Source organism: Pongo abelii, chromosome 16 (genome assembly GCF_028885655.2).
Source record: "Pongo abelii isolate AG06213 chromosome 16, NHGRI_mPonAbe1-v2.0_pri, whole genome shotgun sequence".
NCBI classification, from domain to species: domain Eukaryota; kingdom Metazoa; phylum Chordata; class Mammalia; order Primates; family Hominidae; genus Pongo; species Pongo abelii.
Window position 1 is genome coordinate 14646688 of NC_072001.2, and position 19758 is coordinate 14666445.

General features: G+C 40.2%; 1 pseudogene; it reads right to left on the reverse strand.

Moving 5' to 3' along the window:
- Positions 1-11164: 11164 nt before the first annotated feature.
- LOC129050529 (alpha/beta hydrolase domain-containing protein 17A-like) lies at positions 11165-18703 on the reverse strand (annotated as a pseudogene).
- Between the last annotated feature and the right edge of the window lie 1055 nt (positions 18704-19758).

Genomic DNA, 19758 nt, shown 5'->3' on the forward strand with positions numbered 1-19758 from the left:
TGTATACTGCCAGATCCCTAATGGATAATCCCTCTATGCCTACAAAAAGAAATGGGTTCAAGGTTATTTTAAAAATCAAAAAGTTTATTAATAATATTATTTTAATCATGTCCAATTGATACTATCATTATTAAAAAGTTTAATCACTTATTTCTTGAAGGACCTAATTAGGAAATATATATATGTGTGTGTATATATATTCTATGTATCTACATTCTATATCTATATTCTATGTATATTCTATATCTATATTCTCTATATATTCTGTCCATATATTCTATGTATGTTGTATGTATATAGTATATATATTCTATATATAAATTCTATATATAGATTCCATATATATATACACACACACATATATAGTAGCCTAATATTTAAAAAATAATATTGGGACTGCATAAAATAAGCTGACCCAGACAACAGGGGTACAGACGTATGTATAATTCAGCAAGAACTGGTAACAAAGTGAGATATATGTTAACTCTTTGTAGCATATTGTTAAGTAGTATTAAAAAACAAGTAATTTTTGGTTGGATCCATTGAGAGAATAACATTATTTTTAGAATGATCTAATGGCACGATAAGCATTTTATCATTTTACCTGGAAAAACATTATAGCTGTGCCATTTTCTGTTCCAAGAAAAAAATACATTGGTGTATTCTCTAAAGGAGGAAATTCTGACCTCAACTATGTTCAGATAGCTGTGGCAGATAATACTCTGATCAGGTACTAAGTCATATATCTTTCACATTTCCCTTTGCTAGTCATACTCAGCGTGTGGTTGGAAATGGAATCAAAGCCCAGTCTGGAAATCCTGAAGTCATAGTCAAAGGAACTGATCCTGTGATAAATCAGATTATTGACAAACTGAAGCATGTCATTCAGGTAAGTCCTGATCCTATATTTTTTGGTATAGCCAATAATAAATAATAAGTGGTTACTTTCTGTTATACTTGATAAATTTGTTAATCCTATCAGATAATCCTACCTAAAATATTGTAACATGTTATTTGTATCAGGACTTTTGGAAATATTTAGTTTAATGATTTTTGTATGCAGTCAATATGCAATGGTATTTTAATGTTGGACAATGTGTATATGTGAAAAGCAAGCCTCAGCCTCAGCATTTCAATAATGAGAATCTCAGGACACGCGTTGTCTTCAGTGAATAAGTTTGAACATGGGAATCACTGTGACCATTAAAGAAAGCACATAGAAGACCACAGAAGATGCCAGAGTTATCTTTCAGGTAATTCTCTGAATGTTGCTATGAAAGTTTTTGCAGCATTTCAATACAAGTTAGGTCATAGATGAATAATATGTATTTCTAATATTTATTTCCTATATCACCTTTTATATGTTATCTTATAATCTACCTAATGGTTGTTTATGAAATACTGCTGTTTTATCTTTGATAATATTTTTCATCAAGTGAGTGTGTATTGCTGTTTTTAATACATGGCAAATGAAGCATGAACATATTTATCAAAATAATATTTCATTGAAATAGTCTATTAATTACAACCAAACATGATGTTGCAGGTTATAAATATTACCCTCCATTCTGCATCTATTGATGTTTGGGGAAAGAAAGGCTATTTTTTTTTTAGTTAATAGTCATTTTATAAAAATTTATATTTGAATATACTTTCATTTTTCCTAAGTAAAACTTTGTATGGCTAGTTGATGCTTATTTCTAGTATCGTGGGCCAGAAACAATACCTAAATAGTACAGAGTTTTTATTGCATACAACATATTCCAGAGTCAGTAGTAGGCTTCTCCTAATTGTTCTGCAAAGACAAGGCTTAAGTTTATGCAGAGCCAGTTCCTGGGTTTCCATTTTTCACAAGAGTCCCTGTATGTCAAGGAGAGGATATGTAAGAAGGACTTGGGGGTTGGTGTCCAATACCATAGACTTCTCCCTTCTGTGAGGCAACAATGCTTATTCTGCCATTGATACCTATAGAAAACAAGTGCTCACCCTGGCTGGCAAAACCAAAAATAAATTCTATTGGAAAAGTCTAAGAGAAAAGTGGTATCATGACCACTGATGAGTTAAACCTCCCAGCCTCTGCTGAGCTGGTCCAGTTGGTACCTCACAGTATCATCCACTGTAGTATGATATGTACAGCTAGATTATTTGAGAATTCAAGTGCATAATTGATAATAAAACCAAAAGAGCTTTAATATTAATCAGCTCCTCTCATTGAAGAGTGAGTACAATCTCACTGTGAGGACATGGTGAAATCTTAGGGGTTTCTTAAGTGGAGTAAGCATTCCATAGAGGGTGGAGGAAGAAAAACTAGACCTTAAGTATATATTTATTCCATCTCATTCTTTTATATTTCTTTGGTTGTAGTAAGATATATAAAATATGCAATATATTAGTGCAATAGCACATACATATAATTTATAAATACATAAATATACATATTAACTGGACATTTGTTCAGATTGTTTTTCTAAGATATATACATGATGAAAGCAGAACAGAAACCCTGTTACAGATAGTAAGGATGGAGCTGTTCCATAAGAAGTGCAGTTATAAGAAAACACATTCACAGAGGAACACATAGATACCCAAGATAGAAAGGATTATAAAAGCCCTTAGGAGGAGGGTTCATATATTTATTGCACATTCAGCAACCCGCCCTCCCCATTTCTTGTTTTGTAGGTTTCAAAGCCTTTTCAAGGTGGCAGAGGGAAGTCATCCTGCCTTTCTTTTTTAACTTCTGTGTGAACTTGAGTCCCATTCTTTATTCTTTATAGGAGTGTGCAGATCTCCAATTATTCATGCTTAAGTTTCATTCTGGGGTTGCAAGAGAATATCAAATGCAATGCTACCTTTGAGGCCTATCCTTTTAAGTTCTGCTAGAATTATATGATAGAAATTTAGATTTTTATAGAGGACAGCAGAAAGTCCTATCTTGCACAGGTGTCACTGAAACATTCACCTTTAATGTCTAAGAATATGCTCTTTCATGAACTGCTCTCCTGGAGATGAAGAGAAGTGTTTTTTTTTTGAGACGGAGTTTCACTCTTGTTGCCCAGGCTGGAGTGCAATGGCGCGATCTTGGCTCACTGCAACCTCCGCCTCCTGGATTCAGGCGATTCTCCTGCCTCAGCCTCCAGAGTAGCTGGGATTACAGGCATACGCCACCATGGCCTGGCTAATTTTTGTTGTATTTTTAGTAGAGACAGGGTTTCTCCATGTTGCTCAGGCTGGTCTTGAACTCCAGACCTCAGGTGATCCACCTGCCTCGGTCTCCCCAAAATGCTGATTACAGGCATGAGCCATGGCGCCCGGCCTACTTTGCCAAACTTTTGACTACTGATAATGTACGCGTGCCCTGGCAGGGATGGCCATTGTACTGTCAGTATCAAGGGATGGCTAACAGCACCCACCACAATGTCAGCTATGAAAGGATTCAGAAAATAGCCTTCTGTAAGTCAGAATTTATTAATTTAGGAGTAGGGCCATGGAAGATGTCAACATAGGAATAAGTTTCAGATTCTAAACTGTAGATTTAGATGATCACTTCTTAGTGTTTGTATAAAATTTACTTTATTTTTATTATAATATTAAGTTGGCTTCCACCTTTCTACTATGAAAAATGCCGTGTCTCACAATAGGGACATACCTGTATTAAAGTGTATAGAAGTAAATCAGCCACAATAGCAAAAATTGCCTGCATACACTCACCCAAACATGCCTTTCTTGGCCTGCCATTGATCGGAACCTCATTTCTACCTTGAATTGTCTGCAATTAAAGTCCTTGAGGAAGTAGATAAAGATTTTTACTTGGAAAATGGCACTTTTTAATGTTTTAAGAATTAATTCATTCAAAATACTCAACAAATGCTCACTGAGTTTCTAGTATGGTCCTGGTTCTGCACAGGCACTGAGGTTAAAGTTATGAATAAAGCAGACACAACCCTGCTCTCATGGGCTTTCCATTGTAAGAAAAAAGTAAACAAACAAATAAAACCAGTGTTGCAGCTGACACCTGTTATACACAAAACCAAACAGGATGAGGTAAGGAAAGATATTTAAGAAGAATATGCTGGTGAAGGCCACTCAGGGGGAAATGTTTGGGTTGATACTGAATAAGGAGAAGAAATGAGTCATGGGAAAACCTGTGAGAACTGTGTCTGGGGCAGAAGGCAAAGTAGGTGTAAAGGCCCTGTGGCAGGAATAAGTTTATTTTACTCAAAGAACAGAAGGCCAGGTGGCTAAAATAGAGTGAGTTAAAGGGAGGAGATAAACATACATCATGTTTTGGGGAGTCCAGTAGGCTCTGGTAAAGAGTTTATATTTTCTCCTAAATAGACTAAGAAGTCATTTTAAAACTGTAAGCAGAAACTAGCTGGGTGCAGTGGCTCATGCCTGTAATCTCAGCAGTGTGGGAGGCTGAGGTGGGTGGATCACCTTAAGTCAGGAATTTGAGACCAGCCTGGCCAACATGGTGAAACCCCATCTCTACTAAAAATACAAAAATTAGCCCAGCATGGTGGAACATGCCTGTAATCCCAGCTACTGAGGAGGCTGAGGAAGGAGAATCGCTTGAACCCAGGAGTCGGAGCTTGCAGTGAGCTAAGATCGCGCCACTGCACTCCAGCCTGGATGACAGAGCAAGACCCCTTCTCAAAATAAATAAATAAATATAAATACATCACAAATTTAACAAATAAATAAAAACTGTAAGAGAAGTTGACAAAATTTAATATATGTTTTATGAGGACTTCACTGTGAAAACTGGACCCTGCGTACAAGAATGGAAAAAAGAAAGTAATACAGACAGAAGACCACATAATTGGAACTAGAATAATAAGAGTGGAGAAGCTGAGAAGTGCATAGATTTACACAAATATTGGAAGCGGGGTTATTGGGATTTGTTAATGGATTGGAAATTTGGGAGACAGAAGAAAGATGATAGTGAGGTTTGGTGGGATGATAGTGTCACTAAGTGAGAAAAGGAATTCTGAGAGAGGAGCAGGCCTGGCGGAGGGTCCCTGAGATCGATTAGAAATCAGTGGTTTTGTTAACTGTGAGATGCTTATTAGACACCCAAGAGGGATGTGCAGAACTCAGAGAGACCACACAACTGGAGGTGTATGTTTGTAAGCATCAGCACATGGATAGTATTTAAGCCCTGAGATTGTATAAGGTTGTCACCTTTCCTTTAGAGTATAAATTCACACCAAAACTATTGGTGGAGATAAGACAAGGGAATCATACAAAAAAAATTGTACTGCAAAAACCTATGAGTGCATAAAACATTTTATTAAATGTATTTGGCACCTTGTATATACTTAGTTGATCTAGGACAGAGAAGATACTTAGTAACATTCACTTTTTCTTACTGTAAGAATAATGACCCAGGAGGCGGAGGCTGCAGTGAGCCAAGATCAGGCCACTGCACTCTATCACCAGGAGACAGAGTGAGACCCCCTCTCAAAAAAAAAAGAATAATGAATGCTCATCAGAGGGAATTGAATTTTATTGTTCTAGGAAATACGATGGAAAAAGTGAAAAATGAATATTGATACCATTTACAAAACAATGAAAAGACTTATAAGAGAAGCCATCTAGGCTTTTTTTCTATACTTAATTATACATATAAATACATCAATACTTTACTTAAAAAAATAAGATCATAAGGTACATTTGATTTTATGATCTGAACTGCTCACCTGACCACACAAAACAAATAATTCACCATGGCATTAAATAGTCTGCTATCTGGTTGTTAGTGCTGGCATATTATTCTATCATATGAAAGATTACAGTCTTACTTCACCCAGTCACCTAAAGTTGGATATTTAGGTTGTGACCAGTTTTTCATGATAATAAAGACTAATAGGAATATCAGTAGACATAAAATGTTTTTGGCATCTGTTTTTTCCTGTAATACGTTCTACATATTGAAACTAATAATTGTATTTTGATACATATTGCCATGTTTTTCTCAAGGAAAATTAGAGCTAACAGAAAGTGTCAGCTTTCTCTGCGTGTTAAGGGTATGGGTGGAAGGTCGGCAGAGACCCTGAGACATATTGGTATGGAACATCACTGGACTCTCCAGAGATCAAGGTAGCAGTCCTGTAGAAATGTTAGCCTGAGCTGTGTGTCACCTGGGAGTACTCCAAGGATGGCCAAAAGAAATATTTTAGTTAGAAGACAATTTATAAGAAAAGTTTAGAGGCTTCCTAGAGAGGTCATAGCATACACAATTTTATTTCATCATTTAGGGCAAGCCCTATATGTATGTTCTGCACACATCCCCTCCCACACCCTCCTCAAAAAAAAAAAAAAAAAAAAAAAAAAGCTGAGATCTGATGTAAATAGATAACTGGATTATAGCTTGGTCCTTAAGGAATATCTCAGAAACTTCAATGTTCCTTCACCCCCTCTGCAAATCCTTCTGAATTGAGACTGGGAATCTTGGCAACAGAGGGGAGTCATGCACCTCCCTTTTCCATCTGTGACTCTGACATCTTCCTCCAGGTCAGCCATTGTGCAAACTCTCACAGTTACTTTCTGGCAGTTTCCTGCATTCCAGACCTATTTCTGAAATGGTCAATATTTGTCCCTTTGAAAATCACCTGCGATAAATGTGGTATAGCCCATGGCCAGTGAAAATTTTCCTACAGGGAGACGTATTCCTAAGTGTTAACATTAACTTTTTCAGATGTTTGAGTCAGACTCAATTGCCCTTTCGTACTATAGATTGAAAACAACATTTTGTTGATCTTAGTATATCTGATTGAGGAAATATGAGAGCCTTTTTAATTTAGATTTGCTCACCTAGCAAACTTACTTTGAAACTTCTTGGTCATGTTATGGTTGCTTATGGCAAAGTTATCAGCAAAAAAGTCACAGTTATGCAGCAATTTATCTTTAAACACTAAATGACATCTATCATTTTTCAAAGAAAATGTCAGCAGTTAAAATCCTAACTGCTTGAGCACTGTTAGTTGACAATTATAATGCCCCATTGCTTAGAAATTAATTGACCTACTTTCAATAAGAAACATAAAAAGTAATATCACAGCAATTTTCTGGATTTATTTTATTCCAAAACCAATAAATGTTACAGTGTTGTTAAAAGTAATAGATTTAAAAAACATTTTATTTTCTTAAACTTAACAATTCAAATAACATAAAATAATATTACATTTCTATTAAGTATTCATTTTTATAGAGACCAAAACTTCTTTACAAAATGTCTTCATGTATAATATAAATTTGATTTTTAGATGTGAGAAAAGCAATAATCATAATCATTGCCTAAATCCACAAAATAAGTAGATATTCTATAATACGTATTTCAGTAATCACAATGTAGTGGATTCAGGCAGAGATGAGAGACACTGATTTTAGCAGAAAAAGACTGTGGTAAATTACCTCTTTGCCTTTTTTCACTCTGTTCCTAGGATACCAATATAATAAATAGTAACTTTAGAACTGTGATACATTGAGAAAATATTCTAATTTAAATCTCAATAGATGATTACACAGGTAGTGTTTACACACACACACACACACAATGACAGGAGTTTTTAAAGATATTAGTATCTCGGAATTTTTGAATTCTGAAAATTGTCCAAGCTTTTATCATTAAATCACTTGTTATGAAACACATTTTAGAAACACGCTTTCCTATTTTTAATAGTCTATGATAGTCATACAGAATGAGTTAATCAAAATTGATTGGTCAATTGCTAATTGTGAATTCTTTGAGCATAGCATGTCAGCTGATTCTATGAACTAATACAGACTCTTTCCCTTGGTCGGGGAAATGCCACAACACTCACTCCTTTCCCCACAACTCCATTACATAACATTGTCACCTCCCCAGGCTTATACTATATTCCAGAGAGACGAACAGTTCTTGATTTTGAATAGCAATGCAGTAGTGACCAAAACAGATTTAGTTTTGGTTCAGAAGAAAGTGCTGGATATGCCCTCAATAACTTTCCATGGTCAACCAATTCAGCAATTAGTTTGTCTGAGTAAATTCAATGGAAGGCTGCTGTCTGGAATGGGTAGTGTACTGTACTGACTTCCCTATTAGACATTTCATTTAAAAAAATCAATTGTCTGCATAAAACAACCATTTCAATCAGTGTATATTCAACTGGAAAGGAATGTTTGAGGACTTTTTTTTGAAAGTAATGGGATTGGGGTTGGCCATTGGTAATTTCTTTTTGATTAAAGCGTATGTAATTGTTTTGTGTTGGATAAAAATTTATTTATGTGGATGCTGCTGATCTTATATGTTATCATTTCCCATTAAGACTTGAGCTGTTTATCTGCTGGGTTTTCTGGTTATAAAGTGTTGAAAGGAGGTTAAAATGTAGAACTTTTATATTTTTTATTTAGGTGACTAGGACAAATTCTGGTAATTTATAGGCTAAAACTTAAATGTATTTCTGCTTAAAATATTTTGAAATATGGTTTATTTCACAAATGAGGTTCCAAACTATAACCAGTTGTCACTAAATTCATATTTATTTATTTATTTTTGGGACAGAGTCTCACTCTGTCGCCCAGGCTGGAGTGCAGTGGCGTGATCTTGGCTCACTGCAAGCTCTGCCTCCTGGGTTCACGCCATTCTCCTGCCTCAGCCTCCCTAGTAGCTAGGACTATGGGCGTCCACCACCACGCCCAGATAATTTTTTGTATTTTTAATAGAGATGGGGTTTCACCGTGTTAACCAGGATGGTCTCGATCTCCTGACCTCGTGATCCGCCCGCCTCGGCCTCCCAAAGTGCTGGGATTACAGGCGTGAGCCACTGTGCCCGGCCAAAGGATCATTTTTAAATTATGTATCTGGGAATATATTATCAAACCAGGCCTGAAATTTATTAAGAAGATGGTAAAATCTAATTTAACTTCATTTAATACTCCTTTTCTCTTGGTCTTATGAAAGCAAATGAGCTTGGCTTTTAATTATGAAAATATAGTTTTAATTTATAAGACATATAACAAAGCAAGATAGCTGCTAAATTCACTCTATCCTAGTAACTTCTTACTGTATACGTTCATTTTTAATGTAATAAGAAAGTCCTTTCAAAATTTTTAAAAAGAATCACATTACACAAGAAGAGGCTCAATATTTCTAGAAAATAAATATGTTCTTAAGACACTTAATAATTCTTGAAATGAAGACCTAATTCTTCAGGCTTTTAAAATACTTGATATGCACTCTTTACATATATAGTTTAAATTTAATAATTTCCCTTCTTAAAAAATAAGTGAAACATACCACAAACATATCAAAGCAAGTTATTCATACTTCTCATTTAAGTAACTGTATTGTCATAGCACAATTATTTTATGTCATCGAAAAGCACAAAGCCTTATTAGAATACTAACTTCAATGTCTGTTTCACAGATTTGCTCATAATAGATTTTTTTCATGCTTCTGCACTAATTCATTGAAGGACAATGTTTTACCGATTCTTGAAAAACTATCATTATCTGCCCCATAGTGGTGACTCATGCCTGTAATCCTAACACTTTGGGAGGCCGAGGCTGGCATTTTGCTTGAGCCCAGGAGTTCAAGACCAGCCTGGGCAACATGGTGAAAACTCATCTCTACCAAAAAAAAAAAAAATTAAAAAGTTAGCCGGGCAAGGTGGCAGGCACCTGTTGTCCTAGCAACTCAGGAGGCTGAAGTAGGAGGATCACCTGGGCCTGGGAGGTTGAGGTTGTGGTGAGCCATGATTATGTCACTGCATTCCAGCATGGGTGACATAGTGACATCTTGTGTCAAAAATAATAATAATAAGATAAAATAGAAAATAAAAATATCATTATCTAACATTTTAAAAAGTTTATTTCCCAACCTATAAATATACTTTGTGGATTAACAAGAGAAAAATTTCAAGATATTATAAATTTAAAACAAATCTTTATGTATAATACCATTGTAATGTCTTTGACCAGTATCAATCTATCATGTGAGATAAAAAATATTAAATATACATTTATTGAATAAATGAATGAAAATCATAGTTACCTTGATCACTATATTTAAAATTTAAATGAAGCAGGAAAGTAAATCTTCCTAATTATCATATACTTAACTGTTTAAAATCACTCAAATGACAAGTAATATGCTTTCAATCTTGAATTATAATTTAAAATGCCTGTATTGTTTCATTCACTCATCCTTCTATTAGTTCAGTGAACAAATATTGATTACTTACCCACTATGGGCCAGGTATTATGACAGATTTAGGGAGTACAAAAATGATTAAACGAGGGGATCAGTTGGAGTGACTGTTTTCTAGAAACAATGCCTGTTTCAGTTATGAACTAGTCTGTTTTGAAGAAAGTGGTGAGGGAAAGCTGAAAATCATATTTGCACTTTATTCAACAAATCTTATTGAGGTCTTATTATCAATCAGGGGCTCTCCTAGGTATGGGCATACAAAATTGATTAAGACCATGCTTGCTTGCAGAAAACAAACAAAAAAGCATCTTTATAATAAAAAGGAAAAAGAGGAATCCCCTTTGTAGGTTTCATAGTTTATAGTGATATTTCTGATGTCGTCTCAGAGAATTAGTCACAATTATGGGAACTCAGAAGGCATTCCGTTGAGATGAAATAGAGACTAAACTAGCAGAGATTACTTAGTGAAATAACAATTAGAATATAGTTATAATTCATTTTAGAAGATATTATGGCTTACACATAGTAGATGTGATGACTGAATAAGAGGATTGTTGAACGAGGGCACCTTGGTAGCCATTACCCATTGCCACCATGATTTTGCATTAAAAAAATCTGTGCAAAACGGCCGGGCACGGTGGGCTCACGCCTGTAATCCCAGCACTTTGGGAGGCCGAGGCGGGCGGATCACGAGGTTGGGAAATTGAGACCATCCTGGCTAACACGGTGAAACCCCATAACTACTAAAAATACAAAAAATTAGCCGGGCATGGTGGCACGCGCCCGTAGTCCCAGCTACTCGGGAGGCTGAGACAGGAGAATCGCTTGAACCTGGGAGATGGAGGCTGCAGTAAGCTGAGATCGCGCCACTGCACTCCAGCCTGGGCGACAGAGTGAGACTCCGTCTCAAAAAAAAAAAAAAAAACTTTGGGGTATATTAATAAACATTGTGTTTTTTTAAAAAAATTTAAATCTTTAATTTCCGTTTTCACGATTTTTCTTCTTACTTCCGAAAGGAAAGGAGTGCGTAGCTCTCTTGCCTGTACATCGTCCACGGCCCCTGGGTCGGGGCGGGGTCCCCAGGGCCCCCCGGGGGTCCACATGCAGCCCCTGGGAGGCCGGTGCGGGGTGAGGTCCGGGGGCCGCTTCATTGCTGAGGTCCGGCCGGTTGGGGCCCCGGCGGCCGCTAGGCGCTCTGCTTGGCAGCTCCTGGGAGATGAAGCGGCGCAGGCGCTCCGGGTACTGGCTGTAGAGCTGGATGTCTTTGTGCCTGGCGCTCTCCACCCACAGCGGCTCCACCGCCTTGGGCCAGCGCTGGTAGAGCGCCAGCCCGTGCGAGAAGTCGATCACCTCGTCTTTCGTGCCGTGGATGATGAGCACGGGCGACGTGATCTCGGACACCTTCTGGATTCTGCGGGAGGGGCGTGGGGCGGGTGAGACCTCGCCCGGCCCGGGCGCCGCCCCCGTCCCCGACCCCATCCCCGTCACCGCCCCTGTCCCCGCCCCAGCCTGCTCACTTGGGGAAGGCGTCGAAGCAGTAGGTCTTCTTGGTGTCAGGAAGGCGACGCTCAGGTCCAAGGTGAGCTGCGAGTGCAGCACCACCGCGGGGGACTCGTAGCGCGAGGCCAGGTCCACCGTGGGCGCTGTGCCGATGCTCTGCCGGTACAGGATGATGCTGTCCGGGCTGATGCGGTACCTGGAGGCACCGGAGCAGGGTCAGCCGCGGCCTCCGACTCGCGCGCACCCCTCCCGCCAGCGGGCGTCCCCGGGCCCAACTCCGGATGCGACTCTCCAGTCTCCCTGCTCAGCCAAGTCAGTGGGTCAGTCCCAGGCTCCACACCAGTCCAAAGGGCCACCCCCAGTCCCCCAACACCGCAGCGGTGGGCGGAGCCGGCGGCCTGGTCCTGTTCCCTGGCGCTTTGGTTCACTGGCGTTTCCTAGCCAGGATCTGCTGGATGCTGGCTAGGGAGTCCCCCTCGGGCTAGGGTAGGGGAAGCCCTGGCGCCTCTCCTTCTCCTGGTCACTCCTGGGCGCACACTGGGAACTGTGTGCCCCCCCACATCCTGAATGCTTCACGCCTTCCTGCCCAGGTTAGAAAGCCGTTCCTGGTACACTGGCCGGGGCAGGGTACACTCTTCCTCCCTGCAGCCCTTGCCCACCCCCTTGGCCATGAGGAATTCAGGCAGCTGTGTCCCCAGATGTCTCCACCCAATTTTGGACTCTCGGAGTCCCATGCCCAATGAGGTGCCAGCCCAACCCAGGTCAGCATCGAGGGTGGCGGCTGCGGGGGCAGCACCTCCTCCCACCAGCGCCTTCTCTTGGGAGTGGACAAGTCCTTGGCCACCTCAGCACCACCAGCTCCCACCCAGGGCCACCCCCACCCCCAGGTCACTGGTGTGCGGCCCCTGGCCCAGCTGATCCAGCACCAGTCCCAAGGCCTCTTCGTGCCCAGTCCCAACCACGCGGGACCCACCTGCCACCCAGTCGATGCCGCGACCCCAGAACTCTCCCACATGCTCCAGGCTCTGATCCTAGGCAGATGCCCTCCTGCGAGGCAGGAGCATGGGCAGGTGTGCGTCCCGTCTGCCTGGCATTCGGACTCCACCAGCAGGGCTGTCCCCCTCCTTGGCCTGGAATCCCAGCCTCCTGGCAGCACTCCATAGCTCACTGCTCACCCATGGCCCAAAGGATGCTGCCTGGCTTGTGCCTGTGGCCCCAGCTCTGCCTCAGCCTCCCTGGCCTGCTCCCTGGCAGCCAAGGCCAGTAGTGTGCTGAGCCAGCCCAGCCCTGTCACCTGCTCCAGGCAGGAGCCCCAGCTGCCACCTGGTTGTCACCACTCAGACAATCAAACAAGACACATCCTCAGTGGAGGCCCTGCGTGCGATCTGGCCTCCCCCTCACGGCTCTGGGCCGAGGTTCCTGCAGGACAAAGCGGCAGCAGGACAGAAGGCCGAGCAGACAGAGCTCAGAGCTGGCCATGGTGGATGTGACTCTGCCGGTGCCCCGGGAAGTAGAGACAGAAGGGGGCCGAGGAAGCTGCATGAAGTGGTGCTTGGTTTCAGCGTCCCACACTGCCGGGAGCCCCCCAGAGCCATGGTGGTGCAGGGGACCCAGCTCCCAGGCCCACAGCAGGGACTGCCTGGGATATCGCCAAGGCAATGAAGACCCTACCTCCCCAGGGTCTCTGACTTCTCAGAGCTGCGCCTGGCCCCTGCAGGAGCGGGTCAGACCACTGGGCTGGGCTGGGCAGGGCAGGGCCAGGACGAGACAGCCCCAGTGGGTGGCGAGCAAGAAAGGCCTCCAGAGGCCCACGCGGGTCTTCCGGTCCAGAGCAGCACTGGCCCGGGCGGTGCTCAAACACGAGAGAAGGGCCCAAGCAAGCGCAGGGCTGGGGACCTGGATGCTTAGGAGGGCTGGATCTGGAATCGAGGCTGGCCCAGACCTCGGGTGTGTGCTGGGGGTCTGCACCTGAACCTGCAGGCCCTGCCCCGGGATGGCCGATCTCCACAGCCACAGGGCCTCATGGGCCAGGCCTCGGGACCTCAATGCAGCAGCCTCGCCTCACCTGGCCCCAAGTGCTGCCTCGGCCCGTGGGCTCCCAGCCACACGTGCACAGACCCCCCGACACCACCCACCCCCTCCAGCCGCGTGGTGTCCACGCCCCTGTGACAAGCTCAGCCCCTTCCTGTCCTCAGGCCAGGGGATCCCAGGGAGCCTGGCTCCACAGGCCAGGGTGTGGGGGGACCTCCTGGCCACACCTTAGCCGTGTGGAGGCTGCACCCGCACGCCTGAGCTCACCTGTCCGGCTCTCTGGCCGCATGCGTCCACTGTGGCTCCCCTCCTGCAGGGCCGCCCACCTTCCTCCCAGGGAAGCCCGACCCTCCCCTCTGCCGCCGACCTGGTCCCCTCTCGGGTGTGCCCAGGCTGAGCTCCCCCCAGGGCCGCCCTCACCTGGTGCGCAGGGCCTGCCAGGCGGCGTCCATGTCGGCGTAGAGGTTGGTCTAGGAGGGCCTGCCGGAACTGGCACCGTAGCCGGAGTAGTCGTAGGAGAAGATGTTGCAGTGGAGGCGGGAACCCAGGCCGATGTAGAAGCTGCCCATCTGGCCCAGGTCCACGGCGTTGCCTTTCTTGTTCGTGCACCTCTGGTCAGACACAGTTCAGCTGATCTAGGCTGGGCTTGGCTAGCATTGGCTTGAAGCTGCAGCTGGTGTCCAGATCTGTTCCATGTATTTGTTATCCTCCTCAGCCCTCCCGGGTACTTGAAGCATGTTATTGTTATGGCGAAAGTCAGGAGTGCAACCTGCCTGTGCAAAAACATGTCAGGCTTCTGTTGCCTTAAATCCTCTGAGATACCCCTTTGGCTTAAGCAAAGTCACACAGCAAGGATCAAAGTCAAGGAGTGGGGAATTATATCTGTCCCTTAGAGATGGAGATAGGGGAGAGTGTGAACAAATGCAGTGTCCTGAAAGATTGTAACATAATGAATTCAGTATTGTTTTTGTTTGTTTGAATGAAGCTTTGCATGGACACAGTACAGTAGAAAAGTACTATTTGAACTCTTTCTCCACATTCATAAAATTGCTACATAGTTTCTACCATGATTATATTTTTATGATCCATTTTTGTGTACAGATCTGAAAACTTTATACTAGAATTTATTAGCTGAGGAAAGGAACATCCACTGACATCATCATATACAAATATTTCTCAACATTTTAATGCTTGTGGTATTGTTAATGTTTCTGGGGAAAAATACTTAAAATCATAGAAGTGATTTCTAAGTCAGTTATTGATTTATTCTAACGAATTATAAAAATCAGACTAAATTACTAATAGAGAAATTACATTTGAAATACTAGTCTGAGCTACAAATGAGATGGATTTTTGTGCTCATCATTTGTACTGTAGTTATGTTTGTTGAGATTGGGTTATTAAAACATAATTATAACTATCAGCAGAAAAGCCTGTTGTGCTATAATTAAATCATCTAAACAATCATTTTTGTGGTCTTAATATCCTGGATTTCTCAATTCATTGTAGTAGATAAGATTTCTCTTTAAATACTACTTATTATCAGCAGCTTGCTTTTCTGTGAATGCTAGAAAATTTAGAATTCTGCATTAACATTTAATAAAATATATGCTATCCTAATATTGATGCATTATATTTATCTATACAACATGCAACAAGAGAGAAATATTGGATGAATTAGAATATTTGCAGCCCATGGCAATTATCTGTAGCAACATTTTTTTTTGTCTTCAGAAAAATATAGATTTTTTTGGAAATGGATTAGTTCTAGTTTCAATCTAGGAAGAACTACTTATGGAAGTTTTGTGTACAGGATACTGATGTTTTCAAATATAATGCATTATTATTTTAGTTTAGTTTCTTTTACCACATACTTAGAAATTGTTCAAGTGAACAGGCTATTAAAACTAATGGTATAGATGAATGGTATAGAAAGGCATTGTAAACATCCCACTTTTCCCAAGCCATGAATTTTAACACTGGATTAAGGAGATGAAAATGGAGCCACTGGGAATGTGGATTCTTTGCTAATAATTATTTTTCTTCCTTTAAAAAGATTCTTCAAATGGCAAGAATATGGAAGTATTTCAGGAGATATTCTTGAGGTATCTAAAATACATACTCTTCCTATCAAAATCAATAAATAGATTGATTGATGTAAGTAAGATAAAGTCAGGGCAACTGATTTTGCATGTGAGTGTACACACAGACACATATCCATGTATTCTCCATCTGTTCTCAGTTACTGAATTATTAGACTCGACTGAGTGATCACTTGACTGTGTTTAACCTGATAAACAGACTCTTAACAAGAAGAACGATATTTTGAAAACTAGATTGTTCCTACTACTTCTCAGCATGCATCAGCCACTCTTTTTCCCATCCTATCTCCTGCCAAACTGGTCTCTAAATATCTGTTCCACTTGGAGACACTATTGGATGTTGTTGTAAATGACTTAAATGAATATTCACTCTACCTGCTTTCATATTAATTCAGTTTTCATAGGATGGTCTCTATGAGATCAAGCAAAAGGACTTAGTGGAATATCTCTGTATGACTCCAGAAAGTAAAGAATGTGGTGAGTTTAACAGAGTGTCCCTTCCTTTACTAAATGTGAATGATGTTTCAGCATGAAGCCAGAGTGAAAAGTCCTAACATATGTTTGTCTGGACAGCCAACAATTGGTCACATTGCACATTTCATGTTACAAAGGAGCTTCATGGTAGTATAAATGAGGGTCAGGAAAAGACACTTAACTGTGGTCAGGGCTTTAAAATGGAGCCAGAGCAAGAATTCTGGAAGTTGACAATATCAGGAAGGAAACCTCTGTAAGCAGGCACACAGGGGACTCCAGAAATCTCTTCTTTGCCCCTACAACTCTGGACTTTCAGAAATACATACCCCATTCTCCTGTATTAATACACAATTCATGTTCACAACATCAAAAATCAATTTTAAAATAGTAAACCTAAGGTAGATGGAAAGACATTATAGCCTCAGCATGCCTGAGATGTGAGGAGCAAATCAGAAAGATGTAAGTGTGAAGAGAAAGGGACATCGTGCTAATCAATCATTTAAAATTTTTACTCCAGAGAAATGGCAATATTTCACAGATTGTTTCTCATCACCAATCTCACAAGTATAAGTATTTTTTGAAAATTTTCCTCTCAATTCTTTTCACTGACAGTGAAGTCCAGAATAGGTTGATTTAGATCTAGCTCTTTTCAGCCTCAATACTCCATAATCACCTTGGCTTTTTTGATTATGACTGGACGGCATGTCCTATTATTTTAATATTAAACATTTAGTAAATAATTTTAAATGTTATCCTTAAATAACTATGGGCTTTATTCATTTACTGTACATATTTCTAAAACATTCATAAGAACTTAGGGATTTTAATTCAAATGGTCCCTAAAGTAGAAAATGCACTCACAGATTATGCATATGTTTTTAAGAAAAAGAAATGTGCCATTTGTTATTAAATTGAGTAGACTTTGTATCCTTTAGAGTTTCAGCAGAGTTTTCTTGCTATATTGTAGAGAACCTATCAACCATATCTTAATTTTCTTCTTTTTCAGGTTTTCAAAATTAACATTGGCATTGGTCCACTAATTCATTGTTTTCTATTTTTGGATGAGTGTGCATAGATCACCTCCCTCTTAATTTTCAACATAAACTTTTAGCAGAATCTTTCATGTTTCATTGCCATGTAAGCAGATGTGATTTTTATTCTTTTTCATTTTCGTTGAACAGTTACTTCATGTGAAATTTTTGACTTGATTTAATTTAACTTTATTTTTTGGTGGTAGATACATCTGTTGCCACCTGTGTCTGGTTGGCATTTTAATGTGTTGCCTCGAAGCTGTAACCACAATAGTGGCACATTTTCCTGCTGTTCTTTATTCTTTGTTTCATGTGTATCTATTTTCAATAAATTGCATTGGTATGTTGTCATAGATTTTCTTTTTGTCTCTCAGATTTTCTGTTGTAATTATTTTTATTTATGCCTTTGGAAATATTTTATGGTTGTTACTTAAAACAGCAGAGCTCTTTGAGAAAGTTTTCATGGTTTCCCAAATGTACATTCATATAGATTATTTAGTAGTTATTACATAATGATCTTTGGAGCAATAAATGCTGTTATATAAGAACAATTCCCAAATGTAATTTGAAAGTTATAAGCTAGCCTTTGATGGCCTAGAATTAATGTACCTTTATAATTCTAATCCGCATGTGAATTTAAGAAGACCATGGATTGAGGATTGGGTGCATAATTCTCAGGGCCCAGTACAAAGTGAAAATGTAGAGCCCTTTGATAAAAAATTACAAAGACTTTCCAGATGACCATAATAGGTCATGCACGAGGCCTTTCTAAATGCGTAGAGTGACCATGAAGCCGTGGGCATTGTTTTGTTTTGTTTAATCTTACTGTTTGGTTGTAAAGCAGATCTTTAAATCAAGAGAAAAAAGAACACCAAAGAACATCTCTATCAAAATGTTTTAAACATTATAGAAGATTAGATCCATATAAATGAAAGGGATAAAGAAAAAGCACATATCCAACCTCAAATACAAAGCATGGAATTCTTATATGAACTCCATTATAGCACTTGATATTTCAGCTCTATTTTCATTTTTGAACAACTCTAGATATATCTATATATTTTAGTCTAAAATTTAATTTTTATAAATTCTAAGTACTTCCCCAAATTCTACCTTAGATAAACAATTCAGAGATAACTCTGTTTCCTATTCTATTAGGTGGAACCATATGAAATTGTCAGTATTCAGCCTTTTCTGTCCTACAAAGTAATGACAGTTTTGTGTTTCCACCTAATACATGGCAGCCCAATAAATATGTGAAGGCCAGGACCATAGAGCTACCACCCTAAACACTACTAAATGCATACACGTACCCTTTCCAAAACCCGGCAGGTCTTCTTTTCCCCAAACGAATCATTCTTTGACTCTTCACCCATTATTCATGTGAGAAATTTTCCAGGCACTTCAGCATGTCAGCTGAGTGACTGTAACAATTAGATTTATTCATTCTCCTCTCACAATTTGACATTCTATATTGAAACGCATGATCTAAATGTTGACTAATAGTCTGCATAGTGAAACATGTTTACTAGTTCCCATGACCTAAAACAATGTAAAGCATGATTCAGAGATTTCTTTTCTTAAACACTTCTAAACAATATGTCTGCCGGGATAAACTGGTGCGATTTCTATGTGAAACCTAAAGAATTTCAATGACACATTTTCATCCTTATTGCCATCAAATAATCCCTTTAATAGTGCCCCATCTTTCTTACTCCTTCATATGATTTTCTATATTATTATTTTCCATCATTCATTCTGTTAAAACTATAATAGTTTCTTCAGAGAAATGACAGATTTTCCCACTTCAGAGGCATTTCTGCATTGAGTTCTCATGAACCTCTCTAACATGGTGGGCAATAGACTCAATAACATTTGTGTATGAACTCAGTTGAGAATTACAAAAGGCTCATCTATAACATCAAAAAGCAAGTTGGTAAAAACAATTCTATTGAAGATAGTATGAACTAAATATATAATTTTAGGATGGCTTCAACTGAGACAAAAATAGCATTGATACAGTGTGGAGCAATGAATTTCTAAAATTTTTATCTGCTTAACATTTTTCATCAGCACAATTTATACAGAAGCCCAACAGGAGACATTCTGGTTCACATGGAATTTATCTGCCCTCTTGAGCCCTGTAGAAATCCCACTGTGTTGGTAAACAGCAGCAGCAACAAGAAGATACTAAGCTTGAATTCTCAATGGCTCAATCAAATCAAAGTTTGTTGGTTGCTCCCATAAAGTTCAATGTCAGTCAGAATAAACTCCTCTAGCCTTAACCTATGACACACATTGCATGTAACCTTCAAAGTACTGGAAGCGGAAAAGGAGAGAACTTGGGAATGAGGCAGGGGCTTTTTATTGCCTCAGCCCCAGAGTGATTCATGGCATTTCACCTCAGAGTCTCTTAGATCTTTCCACGTGA